The sequence below is a fragment of the Lepidochelys kempii genome, chromosome 11 (genome assembly GCF_965140265.1).
Source record: "Lepidochelys kempii isolate rLepKem1 chromosome 11, rLepKem1.hap2, whole genome shotgun sequence".
Classification (NCBI taxonomy): Eukaryota; Metazoa; Chordata; order Testudines; family Cheloniidae; genus Lepidochelys; species Lepidochelys kempii.
The window spans coordinates 27,037,780-27,051,886 of NC_133266.1; positions in this window are offsets into that span (position 1 = coordinate 27,037,780).

Below are 14,107 nucleotides of genomic sequence, written 5' to 3' on the forward strand. Positions count from 1 at the left end.
CAGAGTGATCACAAAGCATTCTCTTTTTAGACATTGGGACTGATTGTCAACTTGTCAGATCAATAATCCCATCTGTGTGTAGTAGGAGTGGACTGTAGTGATTTACAATGGTTTGAAATGCTGTATGTTAATATTTGCCCACAGTTCCAGTTAATTACAAAAATGTAACTACATTACTTGGCATAACAATTTGTGGGTCATTTGCTTGTGTATTCATTGGGAAATTGGGATCAGTAATAGGGATATATGAGTTAAGCCAATGAGGATGGCTCAGCACTTCTGCAAATCAAATCATTTGGATTTAGATGCCTAAATATGGATTAATGTTGCCTGACTTTAGGCACTGAAGTGTAAATACTTTGGGCAGTGGTTATGAGGCAGACTTTGAACTGTTACTCCTTTACTACAGTAGCCATAAACACAGTATCACCACTATAAAAAAAAGCTTTTATTTTACAGTACAGAAAATAATTTCTATGCCACAAGATCTTTCTTATCCATTTTTGTAACAGCCTCATTCCTCCTGTTTTGTTTTTTTTAAAAAAGACAAAGTTATGCGTGAATTTAGTGCTCATGAAAATGCAAAAGTAATAGCACTAACTTGAATCGGAGATAGCAAAGGCAAGAACTGCAATATTCTACGGCTCTACTTGAATTTTTATTTGCAACATCTTTCTCTTCTGGGCCTTGGACTCTCTCAGAAAAAATATACAGTTCAATGTAACATGCTCATTGGAATGGCAGTTTTATGGTGAGCAAAAGTAAAAACCCACCTGATGAACCAATGTGCAATTTATCTCCAGCAGTGAAAGGGTGGCGCATCCAGTCACTAACACCTAGAGCTAGTCAAAAAATACTATGTGTATTCAGCCAGGGAGCCCAGCCCATAGAGGAGAATAGGGGCATAAGGAAAACAAACTACAGCTCCCATAGAGGTTTTAATTTTTCCACCAAAAAGTCAAATTTTCCACAGAAGAAAACCCCATCTTCCAAGAAATTCTATTATGAGTTATATGGGGTGCATCTTTGATGGGAACCCATGAAGAGCTACAGCCTACAGGGTCCAGTGCTGAAAACTCCTAGAATGTTACTTCAACTTGTGGTACATGGCTCAGGCTACCAAGTTTTCTCTGTACCGCAACACTCATGGTGATGCTCTGCATGAGTGCGATGGAAAGTCAGTTACAGTGCGTTGACTGTTCACATACAGTTGTGAACATCTTCCATCTAGCAAGGAAAGCGTGTCTTTTAGGAACAGAAGGCAATTTTCCTTGCAGATATGTAACAGGTTTAGGTAATCATTGAATATAAATATAATACTCTGAAAGATTACAACAACATTTAGTAATAACAATTCTTTGCACTTATTGACTGCTTTGAATTTTCAAGGAATTGAACAAACAAATGTTTTCCAATTAATCTGTGTTTATCAAATATAACATGGTAAAACTGCTCTTTGTACTTACAGTGACTTTTGTAGAACACGCTAGACTGAGAGCTCATTTCCTGACAGTCAGTGGAGAGTTCCATGTTGTTTAAATTGCATTGGTTATAATGACAGATCATTCTGAGGAGAGAATAAAAAAAATGCAGATATGTCAGAAACAAGAAAGGAGTTGGCATAATGTGTCCCTGGAGCTGCTGGTGATATGACAAACAGTCCTGATGGACTTGTCCTCCTTGGAACTTGTCATTTCTGTGATACCATTAGCTCTTCTGTCCAAATAAGCCTTTAAAGATGACAGCAAACCAACAAGGCTCTTCAAGTGAAGCCCTACCTAACCTCAGGAAATTTGCAAGAAAATCCCACGATTATGCTACAGTAGCTCAGCTCCACTAGAGGAAACAATGCTGGGAGTTCTCATGTAGGCAGGTTGCTGGCTGTTACGAGCACCATGTCAATTAGATCTGCTCTGAAGACCTTAGCTCATGTGGTACTTAAAACGCTAACAGAAGCTGATGACTGTCTTCATAGTTATTGCTTCAGGGGCTAAACTTATGATAGCAATAGTGGGAGATGTACATAAAATTTCCAAAATATAATTAAAGGACAAAATAGAGAAGACAAACTAAAAAGAACCTTTCTTTGTCGTATGACAAATAGTTACATACTCTATTTGCCCATCAGGAATAGCCACAAGTTTACGATTAACATGAGTATTTCAAGAGTTATTATACACTTGTATGTTTATGGGGAAAAAAATCTGAGTCTGAAATACAAGTGACAGAATGAAAGGATCCTGGTGTTATCCCCTATGATAAAACCTAATAGATTTCATTTTCCACTGATTGTACAAGAATGTTCAATTATCAATCACAGTTGTATCTATGTATTACTCTGAAATGTTGGAATCCAGTAGTTATGCAAAAGAGGAGTCCTTGCTTTATAGATCTCTGAGATATGAACAATGATACTGTATGGGAAACTGGAGATCAAGAAACATTTTCTCCATAGTTAGCTAAATCAAGGAAGTAATAATGCTGTGCAGTTATAAAACACCCTTCATCCAAGGCTTATAAGGGTTTTATAAACATTAACGACCATCAAGGTCTCTCTAGTTTCCACCCCTGCTCAGCAATGGAGAACCATTGCCTTTCTTGCACTTCCCAAAAGTAATGGTCTACTCCTTCCCTAGTGCAAAGTACCCCAAAGGGATTACAGAGGAGGGGGGATTGGGACCCACTTCCACAATATACCTGCTGGCACAGATAGCCAGCTGTAAAGAAGGGAGTATACAGCACCCATCCAAAGGGATGGCACAGTAGAGGCACCCTCCCTACACATCAGGGAGTTCATGAGGATACCTCTTTCCATAAAGCAGATACCTGGGGCTCTCCCTGGAGCAATAGGGCTCTGAACTGCTCCCAGTGAATATTCCAGTTCAAAGGCATATTACATCTCTGTAAGATATGTATTATAATAATATCTATTTTACTGATAAGAAAAACTAAATCAAAGAAAGTTTAAAAGACTTACCCAATATTTACTCAGTTGCAGAGCTGAGAACAGATCTCAGGAATCCTAACATCTAGTCTCCCAGCCCTAATCACACTGCCTCTAGGAATTATTTTTAGTTTGTAATCAAAGCTAGAGAAAATAGAAAACATGGACATGTTTTAAGTGAATAAGTATCTAATCCACTGGTTCTCAACCTATTTATCATTGTGGACATATATGTAGCTCTCTACACATAATGTGGGCCACATTCACATGATATATATACTACCTGTATGGCCCTGAGGATGTCACATGGGCCGCAGCTGTGTGTTGATTGGGCCACAAGTGGCCCACGGGCTGAGAAACACTGACCTAATCCTATTATTTCGATCTGTGTGTCTATCAATCAATTCACTTCCTTGCCTTTTGTTTGTTATTCTCATGTGTTTGAATGTAGGCCCTGATCCTGCAAAATTTACATACACACACATTATAAAGCAGCTGGACTAGTTGTAAGTCTTTGCGTGATTGTGGTCTATGATTGTAAAATTGTAAAATCTGCAGGGCAGGAACTGTGAATTTGGTTGCTTCTGTACAGCACCAAGCACACTTTTGGGGGATGAGAAATAATTAGGGATGAAGGAATAGGAATAAGGTGAAGGAAATTAAGTGTTTCCTACAGAAACCATTCCCAAATGGAATTGCACACAGGGGTTCTTTCTTCTGAGAAATAGAAAAAGCTTAATGGTGCAAATCAATTCCCAAACTTATCAATGGAATGGAGTGCTTTTTAATGTATATTCATCAGCATTACCACTTTCTGGGGGCATAAAAAGTTTAAAGATATATCATTAGAAAATTAACATTTTCATTCTCATCAGACAACAGTAAGCTATATAGACTATTTTGACACACCCAAGTAGAAACTAGTAGTGTGTATTCAAATATGACACCAAATCTCTATTGGCCCAAGAAAATTCTTTTTATCTACCTGCATGAACACATTTATATGATGTTGGGAGGAGTGAGGAAGCAGGTCAGATTCACAACTGGTGCAATTCAGCATATTTCCATTGAAATCAATTGAATTACACCAATTTGCACCAGCTGAGGACCTGTCTGAGTGTCTTTCGGCAAAATAACCTAGTATGAACTGTAACTGTGGACAAAACAAAGAACAGACAAAACAGCTTTTGGAATAAATAGCTCAAAATGTAAAAAGAATAATCAAGTAAGACAGTAAAACAACACATCAGCTATTCTAGAACTAGCTGTATAATAATTGGCCTGGGATAGTGATAGACTGTAGGCTTTCAGGTACAAAGCTAAGTGTAAGCTTGAGGTAAAATTCCAGTCTTTATGTGTAGAAAGCAAACAGAAGAATAACTTTGACCTACAGCCATTTCCAACCACACCTAGGCTTTTATTGTTTTGACAGGCTTTATAAAATCTTCCTACTTCCACAATGCTTTGTAGAGCAGTCCAGCAAACCACAATAAAATATACAATTCTTCTTTAAAAATTAATTTCCCTTTTAAATTGTCCCTTAATTAACTTTTCCTTCCCAATTGCTATTTGCAAGAAGAAAAAATAAAAACAGAGGGATAAAAGCTGTTTCCATGGCGCTGCTAAGGCAGTATTTACCTTCCCCATCTTGTTAACTACTGAGCATGCTTGATCCAGAGAGCTGCCTTTAAAAGGAAGTGTTTCAAGCCTCCTGGCCCTTAAAGGAAGCTGGGGGAGGAGGGAAGCATGCATGCATGCAGGGAATTGAATGCTTATTCTGTTAGTGTACTTCATTCTCTCTATATTTATACTCCTTTCTATGATAGGGTTCTCAGGCTTCTATTAACAAGGAAGGAGTATTGCAATTTGTCTCTAGCTAGAAGTTTCCAGTTCTGTTATCTTCCCATATATTTCTCCTGCACAGAGGCTCCTAATAGTCAGAGAAAGGAAGAAAAACAATCCCCTCTGGAGCACTATGCTCAGGTGCCCTGTAACAAAAAGGGAAAGCTAGCTCTGAGGAACAAATACATGGGCTTTAATTTGTCATTTTCTCCTTCCTGGATGTCTTAGTTCTCTCTGAGAATGTGATCAATTATTTTCTTAATTCCCCTTTCACACCCTACTCTGCTTTTGGTGCTGGCAGGAATGGGTATGTTAAATAACTATTTCCCAGATGCAAAAATTGGGTTCATTCTTATTTTGTCTATTGAAATTAAAAGACTATAATGCACAATACTGTAAGAACTAGGTGGTTTAGGATATGAGAATAGATTCTAGAGATTTTAGTCTCTAGGTCAGTGATCTGAATAATGCCAAGTTAGCAGTGACTCAAGAATTATCACATCTGATGTCTCTTCAGTGACTCATTAGTCGTCTCTCAGTACAAGTTCTTAGTTGACAAATGTCTACATTACAAAACTACTGCAAATGGCCCTCTTTATTAGCCAAGGAATGAGAGTGCCTGGAAATTGAGTTTCCCTCACTGCCACAGTCTGTTCCTCCATAATAGGGCTGACTCTTATTGACAGGGTGGCTTGGGGAAGATTTCACTTTTTCTATACCTGTTTTTTTGGTGAAAAGAGGACTTCAGATGATCACTAAATAAATTTAAAAATGATAGAATTACTGGTTTTGCTAAGCAAACCACATGCCCTTTCCTAAATTAGCAACATCACCTCGAGGAATAAAATAAAGTTTTACCCTATCACAAGCTCTTAAATAGATCCATAAAATTAGTGAAATGTATAATGTGCTATTAGGTGTAATTTCCTTTTTAAGATTTCTTTCTTAATAATTATTATGTAGGTGGACAGTCTCTTAATATAGATAAAGACCTTTGCAGCTGCTCTCATCATAGGCCTCCTGTTTAATATGCACTTTGTAATTAGCTTGGAAGTAAAGCCCCACTTTTGCAGTCAGTCCCTTTTCTGTCAGATCATTTTTAATCTGAGCTGAGTTCAGCTGTGTAGGGCTGATAAGCATTTCTGAAACCTCTGTACATGACAAACAGGACTTTAATCTCTTCTTTCAATTTCTAGTGCACTCATTACACAAATTCAACTCAAAAGAACCTTGATGCATTAAAATGATCTCTCTTGGATGTAATACAATTTCTTTTAATCTTTCTTAAAGCACTTAGTTTGATTCTCAGATTCATAAGTCACAGAGAAAATGTTTGTCATAGATTTCTTACCAAATATCACCATTTCCCTCCCAAGTTCTGTTAAACTTTGATAAATTAAGTGGGTTTAAAAAAAAAATTAGGATGAGCGAGAGTTTCCTCAATTGTCAACTAATTTTCTGAGAATAATCACCATTAAATACAGGCAAATTATATTTCAAAGTCGTAAGACTGTAAGCATATCCCAGCGGTCTGACTTTGCTTGCTCACGTAAGCCTCGAGCCAGTTAGCACCATTTTTAAAATCAGTTATGCAAGTATTAACCTGTTTCTCCTGGTAAACCAACACTGCTTCTCCTGAGAGTATTTTCTATCCTTTAAGTGACAAATTGCTGTCTGTAACACGTGCATGAATTTTACTTTCACTGAACCCGAGGTTGCTATTTCAGCATATAAAAATGAAAAAAAAAAAGTGTGGAATAGCAGCTGGAAAGTGCTACTAAATAACAAGCAGGAAAAAAGAAATTTCTACCTGCAGAGAAGAATTGCACCCATAAAAATGAGAATTTTTAGAAGTTGAAACCAATTTAAATGCTTTTTTGACATTCCCCATTCCTGTCTAAAATGAAATCAGTAGTTAACAAGAAAGAAAGATCCAAACATATAGAGTTTCAGAAACATTCCAGAGGAAACCACAGATTATCAGATTAAAATAGCTGTTTACAGTGCTTTCCGAATTTTTTGCATCATTGCAAAGAGTGCCTCAGCAAAGATTTATTTAAAATAATTTTGTCTTATTGAGGGCTTTTAACAAAAAATGGTACTATTACTAGTAACAACACTTGCATAATCTCAAAGCACTCTGTAAACATGACTGAATTAAGCTTCACAAACCTTGCGAAGTAAAGATTTATTATCTCCATTTTACAAATGAAGAAACTTGGATACACAGAGGTTAAATGACTTACTCAGGGTCACACAGGAAGTCTATCACAGAGCTCGGAAGATCATTTCAATTTCCCTGATACCCAGTCTTCCGCTATAACCCAAAAGCATCTTTTCCCTGAAGTTACGGTCCATGCAAGGGCATTACAGTATTTCTCACAACATACACTTTCTCTTTCTCATCTAGAAAGGGAGGTGAGTAACCATTTCAGGTGTCAGAACATACAGGGCAATAACATCTGAATGATCAATCTCGTGTACAAGTAAGGTAAGTGGAACAAAAGTTCTAACACAGCAACCTTCACAATTATAGTTGGTGAATCTCAAGGAGTCTGGTTCAGACACGCACTCAGAATTTTGGACACTGCCTAGATCTGTAAAACTGTCTGGAAATCCCAGGAGATGTGGCTTACTCATGAAATTTCAAGCATTGCCTTTCTCTGGTCAGACTACAATATGTGAGAATGCTCGTTTGTTGATATGCCAGCACTTCTGGCCTGTACCTGCCTGGGAATGTAGCAAGTGCAAAAAATTAAGGAATAAATGGGAAATAAGGACATCCACATTATAATGAACCCCATAACAGGTTGGGTTCAGCTTGATTTCAGTTCTGGGCAAAGCTTTGAGGATCCTTATTTTATCAGAACCAGTTCGCCCATCCCGAGTCTGTACCTGGAGGAGAGAGGTGAAAGAGTTGCAGATACTGAAGTACAGTTTACCGGTGGTGCAATGAAAGTATTGTTTATACAGTCTGCATGTTTAAGGTACAACAGAGAACAATGATGGGAACCATATCCTGTGGAAATTGTCTTCCTTTGTCATTAACCAACCAGTGAATGTATTCTATAGGGATGGTCTGCTGGACCAGCTATAGACATAAGTTAATAATGTGTGGGGGCTGGGAATGGGAGTGATTAGTTCCTGATTCTATATATGATGGAGTGTTTTCCAGGCCGTACACCTGAGATGCTGAATACATCTGGTGTTCTTCCCAATTATTTTAACACTGTTAACCTTTTTCACTGTAGTTGTTTCACAAGGTATGATTAAGGAAGCAAAGGCATGAGAAAACAGACATAAAATGCACCACCCACAGTATCTGAAAATGCTTACATCAGACATATGAAATCTACTTGCCATGTTTCTTACCTAGGCATATTGCATAGCTTTAAAAATGAAACTATATACCATTAAATATAAATAAACACATTCATTTGAAACTATTATGCCTTTCTGTGCAATAGCAACATTAGCTCCCAAGTGTGATGGTGTAGCCAACAAAGTGACCATGATCCTTGGATGTTATAAAATGGGCAATATTAAGTAAGAGTAGTGAGATCATATAATCTCTGTATATGTCATTAGTGAGGTTAGGGCTGTCAATTAATCCCAGTTAATGCATGTGATTAATTCAAAACAAATTAGCATGTTGTTTTTTTTAACGAGCGTTAATCTCACACCTCTGGAGATGTGACTCTGCGGTGGCCAGGCGGGGAGGGAGGCACCGGCTGTGGCCGTTTGGGAGAGCTGGTTCAACACCTTCTGGGGCAGAGAGGAGCCTGGCCCCCTGATGCCTGCACCATACCCTCCCTGCTGGACAGGGCCAACCTTAAGGGTGGGCACAAGGGACCACCACCCAGAGAGCCATGCTCTGGGGGGGTGGTCCCACTATATGTCTATGGGGCATGGGTGCCCCTCCTTCTGCTGCACTGCTGCTCCTACCCCCTCTCCACCCCATCAACCTGCCTCTGGCCAAGCTGCTCTGGACCAAGAGCCTGCCTCCTGTGTGCTGCGCAGAACAGGGGATTGGGGTTCATATTGGGGTGTCCACCTCCCCCTGCCTGTGCACCTGGTCGTGCTGAGCTGGGATCAGGGAACATGGGGATTCTGTCTGTTGCTGCTACTGGCTCAGGAGTGAGTGCGGCTGAGAGCAGCTGCTGGTGGTGGTCGAAAAAGGATTCGGGCCCCTGAGTGCTCTACTTAAAGAGATAGCGCTCCCCAACACACACACACACACACACACACACACACACACTTTAAATATTCTGTTATTGTTTAACAGTGCAATTAAAACTGTGATTAATCCCAACTATTTTTTCAATCTCGTGATTTAATAGTTTGACAGCCCTAAATGAGACCATTACTAGAACGCTGTCCATTTCTTGTGTCCATATTTCAAAGAAGATATTAAACAATTGAAGGGGTTCAGAAAACAGCTAGCAGAAATATATGAGATCTGGAAAATATGCCTTGCAGCGTGAGACTTTAAAAGCTCCAATCTATTTAGTTTATCCAAGAGAAAGTTAAGAAGTGACTTGATCAGTCTGCAAGTACCTACACAGGGAAAAGATTTCTGATAGAAGAGGGATCTTTACCCTAGCAGAAAAAGGCATAATCCAATGGCTGAAAGATGAAGTTAAACAAATTTGGAGTAGAAATAAAGTGCAGATTTTTTAAAGTGAGAGTAATTAAACATATAGCTAGAGATGTGGTGGATTCTCCATCACTTGAAGTCTTTAAATCAAGAATGGATGTCTTTCTAAAAGACATGCTATAGCTCAAACATAAGTTATGGGCTTGATGCAGAAATTATTGGGTAAGGTTCTTTAGCCTACGCTATACAGCAGGTCAAACTATATGATCATAATGGTGCCTTCTGGCCTTAAATCTATGCCACTTCAATCAATCACTTCAATCAACCAATTTGGACCCCAAACTACAAGATCTTTACAAGATTCACTTTTATTGTATTATCCAGCAAATTCTAAATATATTTTTTATCCAATTGCCTCTTATGCAGCTACTTCTATTTATCCTTATAGTAACATATAAATAAGCACTTAATTTTATTCATAAATCACCAAGATCATGTCTTGTTGAGGTTATACATTGTACCTTATCCCTCTCGAAGTGAAGAGTGATGTAAAGCATGTTCTTGCTGTTGTTGGATCTGTTTCCCCCACCTAACTCTAGGATTCTTTCTTTTGCTATTCCTAACGCATGCCTCCTGGAACCTGACTCTGCACTTCTTATTGTGATATTAACGGGGATTTGGCTTGAGTAAGTGGTGCAGAAACAGGTAGTTGGAATGCAACTGCATTCAGTACAACAACATTCAGTTAAGTATGTAAACCTTTTTGACCTGTCTACTAGGAGAAGTCTGAATATTGTACGCAGGATGAATGCTTACAAACCCTGAACTTCCATGAATAAAGATTTTAAAATCCAGTAGAAGTAAACATGAACATAATACATACTATAAATCAAGTCAAATATTAGAGAAATATCTGAGAAAATGACAAACTGAGGAACCCCTATAAAATTTGGTGGACTTTGGATCAGACCCTAACTATGCTGATTGCACTTTATCCAAAGTTTCTATTGACTGGAACTGTGAAGTTCAAGTAATAAAAGGCACAACAAATAATCAGCTATTTGGATCTGGAATCCAAAAGGATATGTATGGAAAGAGAAGAAAAATAGGTTCCTAGCAAGCTTAAAAAAATGTTGGTGATTTTTGTTGAATTATAAGTTAAATTAATAAGCCAGAATGAAAGGGGGTATCATTTCTTTAAACAATGTTACTAAATTAACCATTTTATTCCTTAATTAACCCTTTAAGATATCATACTAACAAGTAATCACCTGATGCTGTTGTGGTTCTGGAAGACCTCTTCCCCACCCTTCCCAAAGAACTCAGTTCAACTCTAGTCTTGTCACTCAAGTTCCTTTATCTGGGAAACCACAAAACTATGGTGACTTGATCATTGTATTAATATTTAATATATAATATTCTCACCGCAAAATGACTGACCAAGTATTCTACAAATGGTTAATTACATAGTAAAAGCATCTTTTTTGTGTGTGTGTGTGTGTGTATACACAGTGGATTCACAATAATGTGGCTCTTTTGTATAATTTTGATAATTAATTTGGTTCCTGAACCACTGAGCTCTGAGTATCACTGCCATATGTTTTGGGATTGACCTGGTTATTTTGTAGGAATCATGATCTGTCCATGCACCGTCCATGTAAAACTTACTATTTACCACATCTCACATTCCAGGCTTACCTTATCCATTGTAAATGGTTCCTTGGGTGTTCCCCCTTATCTTAGCTAGTGGAGCAGACCTTGTTTCTTAGCCTACTGACCCGTTTTCCTATGTTAGTTAGTACAGACATTCTGTTTCCAACCTGCTGTTCCATTTACATCCCTAACCCTGACTGCCAAGAAATGATGCCTCACCCATGTCTAATTACTCATGTCAAACCAGGCCTAGGTTCCACTGCTTTTGTTTAATATTAGCATTCATTTCATTTGCATTATATTCCTGTCTTTCTGTGCTTTCCTTTTTAAGTTCACTACCTAGCAATGCATTTTAAAGCCACAGTAGTTGTAATTATTTGATACACCATCAATATTAGGCTCAGAGTACAAACTGAGGGTGCAAACTCACCCCCCTATGGTATAGCCCACTAGGATGCAATTCTACATTATCAGCTTACTCTGCCTTTAAAGCTTCCTTTTGTAATTTTAACTTTGCTTTTATTTTAATTATGTTATAAAAATTGCTACAAAATATAAAAATATTTCTATTGATTGCCACAGGAAATTTAGGTGTGAAACAAAATGTAGGAAAATTAAAATAACATTCCCTGGGTCCATACCAGAAGTGGTCCTCTTCAACCATTGCACAATATTTGTCATTACCAGTATAGGCAGTTTCTGTTTTACTACTGTCCCATACTGTGCAATTTGGAGACTGTTCCCCTAGAGTGAACCCACATGCCTGCAACTCTGTCTGCTAGACATTACTCCTGCACATGTAAGTGTCCCTCAGGTGCAAACAGCGGTACAAATCTGGGGCTTTCCAGACCTCGTATTGTCTTGTTACGGTATTTGGGAAGGAAAAACTAGCTAACTTTCACACTGTATAAATTGTAGTGCTTCCAATTACTTTCATTGGTAATCTTCTGACAGAGGTTTTTTGTCCCCCACCTGCACAAACTTCATGGTACTGGCTCTGGTTAGTTTACTGACCCTGCACCAACTGTTATTACCCCACTTGTACCAAATTTTTAACTTTTCTATGGTGATAAAAAGGGCAAGTTTGCTTGCTCTATATCACTTAGGGCTGCTTTTACTTTGTATACCATGTGGGGGATACATGTTTTGTTGCTAGAATGCATTGCATTAATTTCACGCATCTTTAAAAGCAATTACAACACGTATGTATATTATATTCAGTTAACAAATCTTTATTAATGAGTCCTTGGTTTTGCTCGTTCATGGATGCAGGCTTACAAAAGTGGGGCTGCAGACACACCTTCTATGTTTCATAATACTTGAGATTTTGGAATCCAGTTTTCAGGATACATAACACATCTGTTAATAATCTGAACAAAATAACTCCTGCATTCATCAGTTTGTAGTGAGAAAATGCCTTTGAGAACAAATTCAGCAAAAGCTTTGGTGTGTGAAACTGGTACAATCATTAGAAATATAAGGAAGTTAAATTAATTTAATGGAAAAAAAATAGAACATAAAGTTCTAAAGATAAAAAGTTAGCTTCCTGAAAAGAAAGTAAACAGACAAATAATTACTGTACTAGTTCAGGGTATTCTATATGTAATTTGAAAATTAGGCAAGCACAGCTCATCAAACTTAAACACCTACTAGACTATTAAGAGTTGAAGATAGTGCTAATCTATCATTCTAAAACTAATTTTCTTTAGATTTCCAATATGGTTTCAGATCTGACCCATAACCTTCCTATCACAAAGTACTAATGAGCTCCAGACGAGCATGGCAACATGATTTCTTGGTGACTTGCTAGAGTGTAATTAATTTATAAGGAGTAATTCAGTTAGCAGAACTAATTTATTTCTAACTTATTGACTATAAATATACTTCACCCAGCTGCTCCTTGGATGAAGCATGTCACTAGTTAATGGAAGAAGTTTTCTTAGGGCTTCATGCTTTCTGCATGATATGTTCATGAACAGAGGGTTAAAACGTCAGTGAGTTTCATCTCAGAATTAGTCTGGAATTCTTCCATCAGAAGGGGGCGGGCAGATGGGGATATTTTGCCTTTCCACCCAATGGAAGAAGTCTGGGTTTTCCTCCCTAGACCTGGGTGTATCCTAAAATCTACTAGGGTAAGAGCCTTCTGCATGGATCCTACCTGCCTTTGCATAGTTTACCAGTCCCGCCGCATTCCCTGACTCCCAGCAGCCTCTAGACAACACAAACTCTGCAAGTGCCATGCTGGTAGGGCCTCCCTGTCCCAACTGTATCTGCCTCAGAACCCACCTGTGGGATCCCTGGTATAAAAGGGAATCCTGCCCATGTCTGCAGAGTCTGTCTGCAGTAACTTGGTCTTGTTTGCCCCCGTAAAGTTGGAGGAGTTAGGGAGCTACAGGTCTTTTGCACCCCACTGTAGGCATGCAGTTCTGGATCTCTGTGGAGATCCCACAGAGGACTGTTTACTGAGTTGGGGATTAGGAGAATTATTCATGGACTGGTTCTCCCATATCCATGCCTTCCGCAGCCTTATCATTAGGTTTGGGCTTCTCTCTGCTCATGGAAACAAAGGGAGCATGAGGCCCTTACTTTTAAAATGCCTCTATGGAATTCGATCAAAAGAACTGCTGTAGTTAGATATGGGAAAGACCTGTTATATCATGTCCTTCTCTGTGCAATTACGGGATATAAGCTCCCAATAGATGACATTAGATAATTAAATAACATGCTTTACCCACATAAAAGCTACCATGCTTTCTCCCACAACTCCCTCCCACCTATGCATAAAATTACCTCTTTTCTGTTTGTGGAAAGGGATTAAGGGAAGGTATCACAAAGTATCAGCTCATTGTGGAATGGCACAAAATCCATCTTGACAACTGCTCTATGAGTGGGATTCATCTTGGAAGTATCTGCAGAAAGCCCAAGTATTAGGTGAGAATGAATCTACAATTCACTCTTTTCTCTCACCTTGTCTGTCTCTTTCAGATCAGGGTTGAGGAGGTACGGTGGTCTTGGGAAGCACTACTTGTACTCTACTGGTTCTGTAGCCAGAAGACTTGTCTTCAGGTCTG